We start from the raw sequence: 14,718 nt of genomic DNA on the forward strand, positions 1-14,718 counted from the left end.
TGTGCGGAGTACATCAGGGTATATGTAAGCTCTGAGGAGTACATCAGGGTATATGTAATCTGTGAGGAGTACATCAGGGTATATGTAATCTGTGAGGAGTACATCAGGGTATATGTAAGCTGTGAGGAGTACATCAGGGTATATGTAATCTGTGAGGAGTACATCAGGGTATATGTAATCTGTGAGGAGTACATCAGGGTATATGTAATATGTGAGGAGTACATCAGGATATATGTAAGCTGTGAGGAGTACATCAGGGTATATGTAAGCTGTGAGGAGTACATCAGGGTATATGTAAACTGTGCGGAGTACATCAGTGTATATGTAATATGTGCGGAGTACATCAGGGTATATGTAATCTGTGTGGAGTACATCAGGGTATATGTAAGCTGTGAGGAGTACATCAGGGTATATGTAATCTGTGAGGAGTACATCAGGGTATATGTAATATGTGAGGAGTACATCAGGGTATATGTAATATGTGAGGAGTACATCAGGGTATATGTAATCTGTGAGGAGTACATCAGGGTATATATAATATGTGAGGAGTACATCAGGGTATATGTATGATGGGCGGAGTACATCAGGGTATATGTAAGCTGTGCGGAGTACATCAGGGTATATGTAATATGTGAGGAGTACATCAGGGTATATGTAATCTGTGAGGAGTACATCAGGGTATATGTAATATGTGAGGAGTACATCAGGGTATATGTAAGCTGTGAGGAGTACATCAGGGTATATGTAAGCTGTGAGGAGTACATCAGGGTATATGTATGATGGGCGGAGTACATCAGGGTATATGTAAGCTGGGCGGAGTACATCAGGGTATATGTAATATGTGAGGAGTACATCAGGGTATATGTAATATTTGAGGAGTACATCAGGGTATATGTAAGCTGTGAGGAGTACATCAGGGTATATGTAAGATGGGCGGAGTACATCAGGGTATATGTAATCTGTGAGGAGTACATCAGGGTATATGTAAGCTGAGCGGAGTACATCAGGTTATATGTAAGCTGGGCGGAGTACATCAGGGTATATGTAAGCTGGGCGGAGTACATCAGGGTATATGTAAGCTGGGCGGAGTACATCAGGGTATATGTAATGTGTGAGGAGTACATCAGGATATATGTAATATGTGCGGAGTACATCAGGGTATATGTAATATGTGAGGAGTACATCAGGATATATGTAATATGTGAGGAGTACATCAGGGTATATGTAATATGTGAGGAGTACATCAGGGTATATGTAATCTGTGAGGAGTACATCAGGGTATATGTAAGCTGTGAGGAGTACATCAGGGTATATGTAAGCTGTGAGGAGTACATCAGGGTATATGTATAATGGGCGGAGTAAATCAGGGTATATGTAAGCTGGGTGGAGTACATCAGGGTATATGTAATATGTGAGGAGTACATCAGGGAATATGTAATATTTGAGGAGTACATCAGGGTATATGTAATATGTAAGGAGTACATCAGGGTATATGTAATATGTGAGTACATCAGGGTATATGTAAGCTGTGAGGAGTACATCAGGGTATATGTAATCTGTGAGGAGTACATCAGGGTATATGTAAGCTGTGAGGAGTACATCAGGGTATATGTAATCTGTGAGGAGTACATCAGGGTATATGTAATCTGTGAGGAGTACATCAGGGTATATGTAATATGTGAGGAGTACATCAGGATATATGTAAGCTGTGAGGAGTACATCAGGGTATATGTAAGCTGTGAGGAGTACATCAGGGTATATGTAAACTGTGCGGAGTACATCAGTGTATATGTAATATGTGCGGAGTACATCAGGGTATATGTAAGCTGTGAGGAGTACATCAGGGTATATGTAATCTGTGTGGAGTACATCAGGGTATATGTAAGCTGTGAGGAGTACATCAGGGTATATGTAATCTGTGAGGAGTACATCAGGGTATATGTAATATGTGAGGAGTACATCAGGGTATATGTAATATGTGAGGAGTACATCAGGGTATATGTAATCTGTGAGGAGTACATCAGGGTATATATAATATGTGAGGAGTACATCAGGGTATATGTATGATGGGCGGAGTACATCAGGGTATATGTAAGCTGTGCGGAGTACATCAGGGTATATGTAATATGTGAGGAGTACATCAGGGTATATGTAATCTGTGAGGAGTACATCAGGGTATATGTAATATGTGAGGAGTACATCAGGGTATATGTAAGCTGTGAGGAGTACATCAGGGTATATGTAAGCTGTGAGGAGTACATCAGGGTATATGTATGATGGGCGGAGTACATCAGGGTATATGTAAGCTGGGCGGAGTACATCAGGGTATATGTAATATGTGAGGAGTACATCAGGGTATATGTAATATTTGAGGAGTACATCAGGGTATATGTAAGCTGTGAGGAGTACATCAGGGTATATGTAAGATGGGCGGAGTACATCAGGGTATATGTAATCTGTGAGGAGTACATCAGGGTATATGTAAGCTGAGCGGAGTACATCAGGTTATATGTAAGCTGGGCGGAGTACATCAGGGTATATGTAAGCTGGGCGGAGTACATCAGGGTATATGTAAGCTGGGCGGAGTACATCAGGGTATATGTAATGTGTGAGGAGTACATCAGGATATATGTAATATGTGCGGAGTACATCAGGGTATATGTAATATGTGAGGAGTACATCAGGATATATGTAATATGTGAGGAGTACATCAGGGTATATGTAATATGTGAGGAGTACATCAGGGTATATGTAATCTGTGAGGAGTACATCAGGGTATATGTAAGCTGTGAGGAGTACATCAGGGTATATGTAAGCTGTGAGGAGTACATCAGGGTATATGTATAATGGGCGGAGTAAATCAGGGTATATGTAAGCTGGGTGGAGTACATCAGGGTATATGTAATATGTGAGGAGTACATCAGGGAATATGTAATATTTGAGGAGTACATCAGGGTATATGTAATATGTAAGGAGTACATCAGGGTATATGTAATATGTGAGTACATCAGGGTATATGTAAGCTGTGAGGAGTACATCAGGGTATATGTAAGCTGGGCGGAGCACATCAATCAGGGTATATGTAATATGTGAGGAGTACATCAGGGTATATGTAAGATGGGCGGAGTATATCAGGGTATATGTAAGCTGGGCGGAGTACATCGGGGTATATGTATGATGGGCGGAGTACATCAGGGTATATGTAATCTGTGAGGAGTACATCAGGGTATATGTAAGCTGAGCGGAGTACATCAGGGTATATGTAAGCTGGGCGGAGTACATCAGGGTATATGTAAGCTGTGAGGAGTACATCAGATTATATGTAAGCTGTGCGGAGTACATCAGGGTATATGTAAACTGGGCGGAGTACATCAGGGTATATGTAATATGTGAGGAGTACATCAGGGTATATGTAATATGTGAGGAGTACATAAGGGTATATGTAATATGTGAGGAGTACATCAGGGTATATGTAATATGTGAGGAGTACATCAGGGTATATGTAATATGTGAGGAGTACATCAGGGTATATGTAATATGTGAGGAGTACATCAGGGTATATGTAAGCTGGGCGGAGTACATCAGGGTATATGTATGATGGGTGGAGTACATCAGGGTATATGTAAGCTGGGCGGAGTACATCAGGGTATATGTAATATGTAAGGAGTACATCAGGGTATATGTAATCTGTGAGGAGTACATCAGGGTATATGTAATATGTGAGGAGTACATCAGGGTATATGTAATATGTGAGGAGTACATCAGGGTATATGTAAGCTGTGAGGAGTACATCAGGATATATGTAATCTGTGAGGAGTACATCAGGGTATATGTAATATGTGAGGAGTACATCAGGGTATATGTAATATGTGAGGAGTACGTCAGGGTATATGTAATATGTGAGGAGTACATCAGGGTATATGTAATATGTGAGGAGTACATCAGGGTATATGTAATATGTGAGGAGTACATCAGGGTATATGTATTATGTGCGGAGTACATCAGGGTATATGTAATCTGTGAGGAGTACATCAGGGTATATGTAATATGTGAGGAGTACATCAGGGTATATGTAATATGTGAGGAGTACATCAGGGTATATGTAATATGTGAGGAGTACATCAGGGTATATGTAATATGTGAGGAGTACATCAGGGTATATGTAATATGTGAGGAGTACATCAGGGTATATGTATGATGGGCGGAGTACATCAGGATATATGTAATATGTGCGGAGTACATCAGGGTATATGTAATATGTGAGGAGTACATCAGGGTATATGTAATATGTGAGGAGTACATCAGGGTATATGTAATATGTGAGGAGTACATCAGGGTATATGTAATATGTGAGGAGTACATCAGGGTATATGTAATATGTGAGGAGTACATCAGGGTATATGTAAGCTGTGCGGAGTACATCAGGGTATATGTAATCTGTGAGGAGTACATCAGTGTATATGTAATATGTGAGGAGTACATCAGGGTATATGTAATATGTGAGGAGTACATCAGGGTATATGTAAGCTGTGAGGAGTACATCAGGGAATATGTAATATGTGAGGAGTACATCAGGGTATATGTATGCTGTGCGGAGTACATCAGGGTATATGTAATATGTGAGGAGTACATCAGGGTATATGTAATATGTGAGGAGTACATCAGGGTATATGTAAGCTGTGAGGAGTACATCAGGGTATATGTAATATGTGAGGAGTACATCAGGGTATATGTAATATGTGAGGAGTACATCAGGGTATATGTAATCTGTGAGGAGTACATCAGGGTATATGTAATATGTGAGGAGTACATCAGGGTATATGTAATATGTGAGGAGTACATCAGGGTATATGTAATATGTGAGGAGTACATCAGGGTATATGTAATATGTGAGGAGTGCATCAGGATATATGTAATATGTGAGGAGTACATCAGGATATATGTAATATGTGAGGAGTACATCAGGGTATATGTAAGCTGGGCGGAGTACATCAGGGTATATGTAATATGTGAGGAGTACATCAGGGTATATGTATGATGGGCGGAGTACATCAGGGTATATGTAATATGTGAGGAGTACATCAGGGTATATGTAATATGTGAGGAGTACATCAGGGTATATGTAAGATGGGCGGAGTACATCAGGGAATATGTAATATGTGAGGAGTACATCAGGGTATATGTAATATGTGAGGAGTACATCAGGGTATATGTAAGCTGGGCGGAGTACATCAGGGTATATGTAATATGTGAGGAGTACATCAGGGTATATGTATGATGGGCGGAGTACATCAGGGTATATGTAATATGTGAGGAGTACATCAGGGTATATGTAATATGTGAGGAGTACATCAGGGTATATGTAAGATGGGCGGAGTACATCAGGGTATATGTAATATGTGAGGAGTACATCAGGGTATATGTAATCTGTGAGGAGTACATCAGGGTATATGTAATATGTGAGGAGTACATCAGGGTATATGTAATCTGTGAGGAGTACATCAGGGTATATGTAATATGTGAGGAGTACATCAGGGTATATGTAATATGTGCGGAGTACATCAGGATACATGTAATATGTGAGGAGTACATCAGGGTATATGTAAGCTGGGCGGAGTACATCAGGGTATATGTAAGATGGGTGGAGTACATCAGGGTATATGTAATCTGTGAGGAGTACATCAGGGTATATGTATGATGGGCGGAGTACATCAGGGTATATGTAAGATGGGCGGAGTACATCAGGGTATAATAGGATGATGGGCGGAGTACATCAGAGTATAATAGGATGATGTAATAATGGGGAGAATGAATAATCCATGGATTGGTGTGGCTTTGAACCGATCCTTTATACACAGGCCGGGATTATTGGGGATTATACAGAATATCTGAGCTCCGGTGTTGCCTAATCTTTGACTTCTTCACTAGTCCTATAAGCCGCACAAGGCCCTAAAGTTTCCTCATCTCGGCTGCATCTACGGGGTCCACCTGTGGGGTCCAGCAGATGACGATGTGGGGTATTTAGTGAAATTCGAGTCTGGCCCGTCATTTTGCATCATTGCGTTCTTAGAGTCATAACGTGTTATTTCTCCGGTGACGGAGCCGTGTGAGGCGCGTTTTTTGTGTCTCGAGCTGTAATTTTTATTGGTTCCATTTTGGGGTACCAGCGATTTTTTTTTTCTCACTATTTATTGTATTTTTTGGGAGATGAGGAAACCAAAAAACAGCCATTCCAGCCCGGTTTTTATTTTTTACAGTGTTCACCGTGCGGTATAACAACGTGGTAACTTTATTCTGCGGGCGATACGATTACAGCGACACCAAGTTTATATCGTTTTCTTACGTTTCGCTGCGTTCCCACAATAATAATACTGTTTTCTAAAAAAATCATGTCTTAGTGTCGCCATTTTCTGACAGCCATAACTTTTTTATTTTTCCGTTGATATCGCTGCGGGACGGCTTGTTTTATGCGTGACGAACTGTCGTTTCTATTGGTGCCATTTTGCGTTACTTGCAACTTTTTGATCACTTTTTATAAAAAAAAATTACGGTGTTCACCGTGTGGTAAAAACAATGTGATATTTTTATAGATCAGGCCGTTGCGATCGCGGCGATACCTATTATTATGTATCGTTTTTTTTTCATGTTTTCATTTTTCTTCTAATAATAAAGGCGTTGATCAGGGAAACGGCGATTATTGTTTTTATTAGTTAAACCTTTTATTTATTTATTCTTATTTCACATTTTTTTTGTCACTTTTTCTTTTACACTGACCTGGGACTTGGAGATCTGATCTTCTGATCGCCGGTACAATACACTGCACTACTTCTGTATGTACTTGTGTAGTGCAGTGTATTGTAACGTCACTCATCATCTGACAGTTACCTATTACGTCATGCCTCGGACAGGACCTGATAGGCTGCCGCACCTGGGCAACCAGGAAGCCTAGCAACAGTTGCCTGGTTGCCATAGCAACCATCGCTATCCGCGATCCATCGCGGGGGGCCTCGGGGGGTACAGAGGGAGCTCCATCCCTCTGTCAACCACTTCAAAGTGGCGGACACCATTGACCTCCGCATTGAAGGGGTTAAATGGCTGAGATCGGTGGTAACTGCCATTGCAGCGGGATGTCAGCTGTGTATGACAGCCGCTGAAGATGAAGCGCGCAGCTCCTGTGCCGGCTTCATCTACAGGGCGTGACTGTGCGCCCGTGTGCGGGAAAGCACCTTGAATTTGGACGTACAGTCACGCCCAAAAGCGGGAAGGAGTTAAATTCCCCTCAAATCCAGCGCAACTGCTCAGGTGATCAGACACCGTTTTGTTTTTTATAGGCTGCCAGCAGTGACGTGGCGGTGTGTGACCGCTTCAGCCAATCATTGCCGGCAGCCCATAATCAAAGACCATCAAAGTCCTGTAATCCATCCGACATCCTCCTGAAGGCTTTATTCACATTGTAGTGTTTGTATCCACCGAACACTTGACCCGGACGTATGAAACGGCTATACATGGCGGGAGGGCTGGGCAATTATGGCCTAATACCAAAATCACGATTAATTAACGGTTTACGCCATGCCCTTATTGCAGGTCACGCCATTGAATTCATCTAGATCCCCTGAAACTACTGTATAGAATATACCCGACACTGCCCCTATAGCTGCCCCTCACAGAGTATTATGCCCCTATAGCTGCCCCTCACAGAGTATTATGCCCCTATAGCTGCCCCTCCACACAATATTATGCCCCTATAGCTGCCCCTCAGACAGTATTATGCCCCTTTCGCTACCCCTCACACAGTATTATGTCCCTATAGCTGCCCCTCACACAGTATTATGCCCCTATAGCTGCCCCTCACACAGTATTATGCCCCTATAGCTGCCCCTCACACAGTATTATGCCCCTATAGCTGCCCCTCACACAGTATTATGCCCCTATAGCTGCCCCTCACACAGTATTATGCCCCTATAGCTGCCCCTCACACAGTATTATGCCCCTATAGCTGCCCCTCACACAGTATTATGCCCCTATAGCTGCCCCTCACACAGTATTATGCCCCTATAGCTGCCCCTCACACAGTATTATGCCCCTATAGCTGCCCCTCACACAATATTATGCCCCTATAGCTGCCCCTCACACAGTATTATGACCCTATAGCTGCCCCTCACACAGTGAAATATATCTATATTTTCTTCCAGTATCACAGCCTTCAGCTCCCCCATTTTGCTTGCTAGACTTCTGGCATTTGTGAACATTCACTTTAACTTGCCTTTCAGTTTTTCACTTTTATTATCAGAAATGTGATTATTGGACATTATTTGGGCATTTTTATTTTCACTGCTGTTTTGTAACAAAAAGATCTTCTTATCCAGTTGTCTAGTCCTCTCCCCACAGTCTGTTTCTCCCCCCACCAATATAGTCTGACCCCCCTCTAACCTGACTACCCCTTTATTTCCTACATTGACCTCCCTCCTCAGCCATAGTTTATATACTCCGCCACCCCAGCTAGAAGTCTCTCCCCCAGCACAGCGGACCAGTTGTAGAGAACAAGCCCAAAGCTCCTGAACCTGGAAAAATACAGAATTCTTTATTGTTGTGTAATACATGAGGTCCGGCTCTTACATAAGGTACAAGGTTGGTGGGTTCCTGTGTAATGAATAACATCCCGCATACACAATCAGGACCCCGAAGAGCCCGCGCACGCCCACACAGGACCCCCAGAAGAGCCCACACAGGAGCCCACACATGCACACACAGGACCCCTGAAGAGCCCGCGCACGCCCACACAGGACCCCCAGAAGAGCCTGCGCATGCCCACACAGAACCCTGAAGAGCCCACACAGGACCCCGAAGTGCCCCAGCACGCGCACACAGGACCCCGAAGTGCCCCAGCACGCGCACACAGGACCCCGAAGTGCCCCAGCACGCGCACACAGGACCCTGAAGTGCCCCCGCACGCACACACACGACCCTGAAGTGCCCCCGCACGCACACACACGACCCTGAAGTGCCCCCGCACGCACACACAAGACCCTGAAATGCCCCAGCACGCACACACAGGACCCTGAAATGCCCCCGCACGCACACACAGGACCCTGAAGTGCCCCCGCACGCACACACACGACCCTGAAGTGACCCCACACGCACACACAGGACCCTGAAGTGCCCCCTCACTCACATAGACTGCTCCTTATAGTTCCCCCCTCTACGACACAAGCTGTTCCCCATGGTTTAGACCCCAGACAAGACCCTCCCCTTAGTACAGACCAGACACTCCACCACAGAACCTATAGCAGACCCCCTCCCATAACAGACCCCAGAACACCCCTCAACAAAGACCAAACTCTCTTTACCACTATCAACACAGACTCCCCCTTAAGACTGACCCCGCTCAGTACAGACCCCAGGCCGGCTATTCACAGCGTCTCCCCTGCTCGCTCTGGAAGATTGATCGCGCTCATGTTGGAGAACAGAAACAAGACACGGACCTGGGAACGTCCCACCCTCCATATATGGCGTCTCCATGACTACAACCAAACGACAGAAAAGAAGCGTGCGGGGGCGTGGCCTGTACCGTGAGCGACTTCCGGGTGAGAGGGTAAGAGGAGGCGGGGCAGTGAGGAGACATTGCTGTGACTGTATCATAGGCTGTTATTAAGGTCTGCGGCTCCATGACGGCTTGTGCATACATTCTATTAGATCTAGTGGCATTTTTCTTGTTCTGTTCTGTATTTTGGAGCAGCATGTTTGTATGTCCTTATTAGTATGTATATCATATAGAAGTATATAGAAGATATATAGAGATGCTGCCCTATAGTATGTACATACCAGGTATCATATACCCCCCACAGCTCCCCATAACTGTAATAGCTGCGGTGCCCTCATAACTGTAATAGCTGCGGTGTCCCCATAACTGTAATAGCTGTGGTGTCCCCATAACTGTAATAGCTGCGGTGTCCCCATAACTGTAATAGCTGCGGTGTCCCCATAACTGTAATAGCTGCGGTGTCCCCATAACTGTAATAGCTGTGGTGCCCCCATAACTGTAATAGCTGCGGTGTCCCCATAACTGTAATAGCTGTGGTGCCCGCATAACTGTAATAGCTGTGGTATCCCCATAACTATAATAGCTGTGGTGTCCCCATAACTGTAATAGCTGTGGTGTCCCCATAACTGTAATAGCTGCGATGCCCGCATAACTGTAATAGCTGCGGTGTCCCCATAACTATAATAGCTGCGGTGCCCTCATAACTGTAATAGCTGTGGTGCCCTCATAACTGTAATAGCTGTGGTGCCCGCATAACTGTAATAGCTGCGGTGCCCCATAACTATAATAGCTGCGGTGCCCCCAAAACTGTAATAGCTGCGGTGCCCGCATAACTGTAATAGCTGCGGTGCCCCCAAAACTGTAATAGCTGCGGTGCCCCCATAACTATAATAGCTGTGGTGCCCCCATAACTGTAATAGCTGCGGTGCCCCATAACTGTAATAGCTGCGGTGCCCCCATAACTATAATAGCTGCGGTGCCCCATAACTATAATATCTGCGGTGCCCGCATAACTGTAATAGCTGTGGTGTCCCCATAACTATAATAGCTGCGGTGCCCCCAAAACTGTAATAGCTGTGGTGCCCCCATAACTGTAATAGCTGCGGTGCCCATATAACTATAATAGCTGCGGTGCACCCACAACTAATAGCTGCGGTGCCCCCATAACCGAAATAGCTGTGGTGCCCCCATAACCAAAATAGCTGTGGTGCCCCCATAACTGTAAAAGTGACAGTGTCCCCATAATAGTGACACACAGTGCCTACTTGAAAGTGACAACAACAGTTCTCCCATAACAGTAACAACAACCTGCCAAAGTGTCCCCATAACAGTGATAGTCATAGTGTCCCAGTAACATTCCCAATGCCCCCATTACAGTCACATTCAAATGCATAATAATAACAGCCACATCACCGCCGTGACAGTAATAGCCATGGTACAGCCACAGAGCCCCCATAACAATGACAGTAATAGCCATGGTACAGCCACAGAGCCCCCATAACAATGACAGTAATAGCCATGGTACAGCCACAGAGCCCCCATAACAATGACAGTAATAGCCATGGTACAGCCACAGAGCCCCCATAACAATGACAGTAATAGCCATGGTACAGCCACAGAGCCCCCATAACAATGACAGTAATAGCCATGGTACAGCCACAGAGCCCCCATAACAATGACCGTAATAGCCATGGTACAGCCACAGAGCCCCCATAACAATGACAGTAATAGCCATGGTACAGCCACAGAGCCCCCATAACAATGACAGTAATAGCCATGGTACAGCCACAGAGCCCCCATAACAATGACAGTAATAGCCATGGTACAGCCACAGAACCCCCATAACAATGACAGTAATAGCCATGGTACAGCCACAGAGCCCCCATAACAATGACAGTAATAGCCATGGTACAGCCACAGAGCCCCCATAACAATGACAGTAATAGCCATGGTACAGCCACAGAACCCCCATAACAATGACAGTAATAGCCATGGTGCAGCCACAGAGCCCCCATAACAATGACAGTAATAGCCATGGTGCAGCCACAGAGCCCCCATAACAATGACAGTAATAGCCATGGTGCAGCCACAGAGCCCCCATAACAATGACAGTAATAGCCATGGTGCAGCCACAGAGCCCCCATAACAATGACAGTAATAGCCATGGTGCAGCCACAGAGCCCCCATAACAATGACAGTAATAGCCATGGTGCAGCCACAGAGCCCCCATAACAATGACAGTAATAGCCATGGTGCAGCCACAGAGCCCCCATAACAATGACAGTAATAGCCATGGTGCAGCCACAGAGCCCCCATAACAATGACAGTAATAGCCATGGTGCAGCCACAGAGCCCCCATAACAATGACAGTAATAGCCATGGTACAGCCACGGAGCCCCCATAACAATGACAGTAATAGCCATGGTACAGCCACGGAGCCCCCATAACAATGACAGTAATAGCCATGGTACAGCCACAGAGCCCCCATAACAATGACAGTAATAGCCATGGTACAGCCACAGAGCCCCCATAACAATGACAGTAATAGCCATGGTACAGCCACAGAGCCCCCATAACAATGACAGTAATAGCCATGGTACAGCCACAGGGAACCCATAACAATGACAGTAATAGCCATGGTACAGCCACAGAGAACCCATAACAATGACAGTAATAGCCATGGTACAGCCACAGAGCCCCCATAACAATGACAGTAATAGCCATGGTACAGCCACAGAGCCCCCATAACAATGACAGTAATAGCCATGGTACAGCCACAGAGCCCCCATAACAATGACAGTAATAGCCATGGTACAGCCACAGAGCCCCCATAACAATGACAGTAATAGCCATGGTACAGCCACAGAGCCCCCATAACAATGACAGTAATAGCCATGGTACAGCCACAGAGCCCCCATAACAATGACAGTAATAGCCATGGTACAGCCACAGAGCCCCCATAACAATGACAGTAATAGCCATGGTACAGCCACAGAGCCCCCATAACAATGACAGTAATAGCCATGGTACAGCCACAGAGCCCCCATAACAATGACAGTAATAGCCATGGTACAGCCACAGAGCCCCCATAACAATGACAGCAATTGCCATGGTACGGCCACAGAGCCCCCATAACAATGACAGTAACGGTGTCCTCACATAAGTAATGTACAGAGTGCTCCCATATCAGACACAGTGCCCCATAATAGTAATAGCTCAGTGACATCCACAGTTCCCCCATAACAGTGACAGCCATATTTTCCCTACAATTGTGACAGCCACAGTGCCCTCGTAACCGGGACAACCACAGTGTTTCCTCTAGAAGGAAGTATCAGGCCTTAAATCCAGGACACTTGGGAGCCACGCGCTTGTTAGAGAATTGGGGTCAGTTCACACGTAGCGTCAATAATCGGGACATGTATCAGTGTCTCCCCATACACAGGACTACGCTGTCCTGAAGAAAACATCTGATGAGGGTGTGACCTCCGGCGGCCGTTCCCGTGTGTCAGGAGGAGGGAGCAGGACTCACAGCCCCATCACAGGACCTCTACCTCACTCACTGATACATGAGCAGAAGATCCTAGACCTCACCAACAAGATCATTCATCTGCTGACCGGAGAGGACTACCGGGAATGCTGGGACATTATATAGTGACGCTATGAAGGTGTCGGGATGATGACTGTCTCATTGTGTGTCAGGTTCCTATAAGGTGTCAGGATGTCACCGTCTATTTCTCCATGGAGGAGTGGGAGTATATAGAAGGACACAAGGATCTGTACAAGGACGTCATGGTGGAGGACCACCAGCCCCTCACATCACCGGGTAAGAGGGATCTGTGCAGGGACGTCATGATGGAGGACCACCAGACCCCATCACCAGGTAAGAGGGATCTGTACAAGGACGTCATGATGGAGGACCACCAGACCCCATCACCGGGTAAGAGAGATCTGTACAAGGACGTCATGATGGAGGACAACCGGAACCGCACATCACCGGGTAAGAGGGATCTGTACAGGGACGTCATGATGGAGGACCACCGGAACCGCACATCACTGGGTAAGAGAGATCTGTACAAGGACGTCATGATGGAGGACCACCGGAACCGCACATCACTGGGTGAGAGAGATCTGTACAAGGACGTCATGATGGAGGACCACCGGAACCGCACATCACTGGGTAAGAGAGATCTGTACAAGGACGTCATGATGGAGGACCACCGGCCCCTCACATCACTGGGTAAGAGGGATCTGTACAAGGACATCATGATGGAGGAGCACCAGCCCCTCACATCACCGGGTAAGAGGGGCCTGTACAAGGACGTCATGACGGAGGACCACCAGCCTCTCACATCACCGGGTAAGAGGGATCTGTACAAGGACGTCATGATGGAGGAGCACCGGAACCACACATCACCGGGTAAGAGGAGACTTCCATTATAGGGGTTATGTGGGGTCCAAAAATTATTATCCCTGCAGTATGTAAATACATTCGCTAATATACATTCCGGTCCCCTTCTTTGATGACGATTCTTTGTCATGTGACTGAGCCCGTTGTACTCTATGTAATCGCTGTACTATTTCTCCTGCTTGTACATAGAGTAAAGCGGGACCGTCACATGACGAAGAGTCATATCGTCATCAAAGAAGACTGTGCAACTAGACTTCCGGTCCCCCGGCAGCGCTATAAAAATCTATTAAATCTCATAATCCGCGCCACCGGGGACCGGAATGTATATTAGCGAGTGTACTCACATGCTGCACAGACTACACCGCTAATACATTTTGGTCCCCGCATAACCCATTAAGAAGAGAACAGTTTTGAGGGTCACCTATCTGTCACCCCACCATCTTTTTATCAAATATACACTATGTATTCAGTCACTGTCCACGTGTTTCCTATAGATGGATCCAGCAGGAAATGGCCAGCAGGGAGATGTGCCAGTCCAGTGAACCCCAAGGATAGACCAGAGAAAAATCACAATGTCCGACAGAGTCATCAGGTATATAGCAAATATCTTAGAAACGACATTGTGACCTGTGGAACCTCTACACATATTGAACGTTAATATGTTTGATTTGTACGTTTAGATTTTTTGTCTTTCTTGATTTCTTTCTTTTTTTAGGCTGAAGAACTGGTTATTATTAAAGTTGAAGAGGTGGAAGGGCTAGAGGAAGAA

General features: G+C 45.6%; 1 long non-coding RNA gene across 1 annotated transcript in view; it reads left to right on the plus strand.

Moving 5' to 3' along the window:
* LOC142663389 (uncharacterized) overlaps nucleotides 1-14,718 on the plus strand; it is a 236,783-nt gene that overhangs the window by 40,922 nt on the left and 181,143 nt on the right. The gene's annotated exons all lie outside the window — the stretch shown is intronic.

The sequence above is a fragment of the Rhinoderma darwinii genome, chromosome 11 (genome assembly GCF_050947455.1).
Source record: "Rhinoderma darwinii isolate aRhiDar2 chromosome 11, aRhiDar2.hap1, whole genome shotgun sequence".
Lineage (NCBI taxonomy): Eukaryota > Metazoa > Chordata > Amphibia > Anura > Rhinodermatidae > Rhinoderma > Rhinoderma darwinii.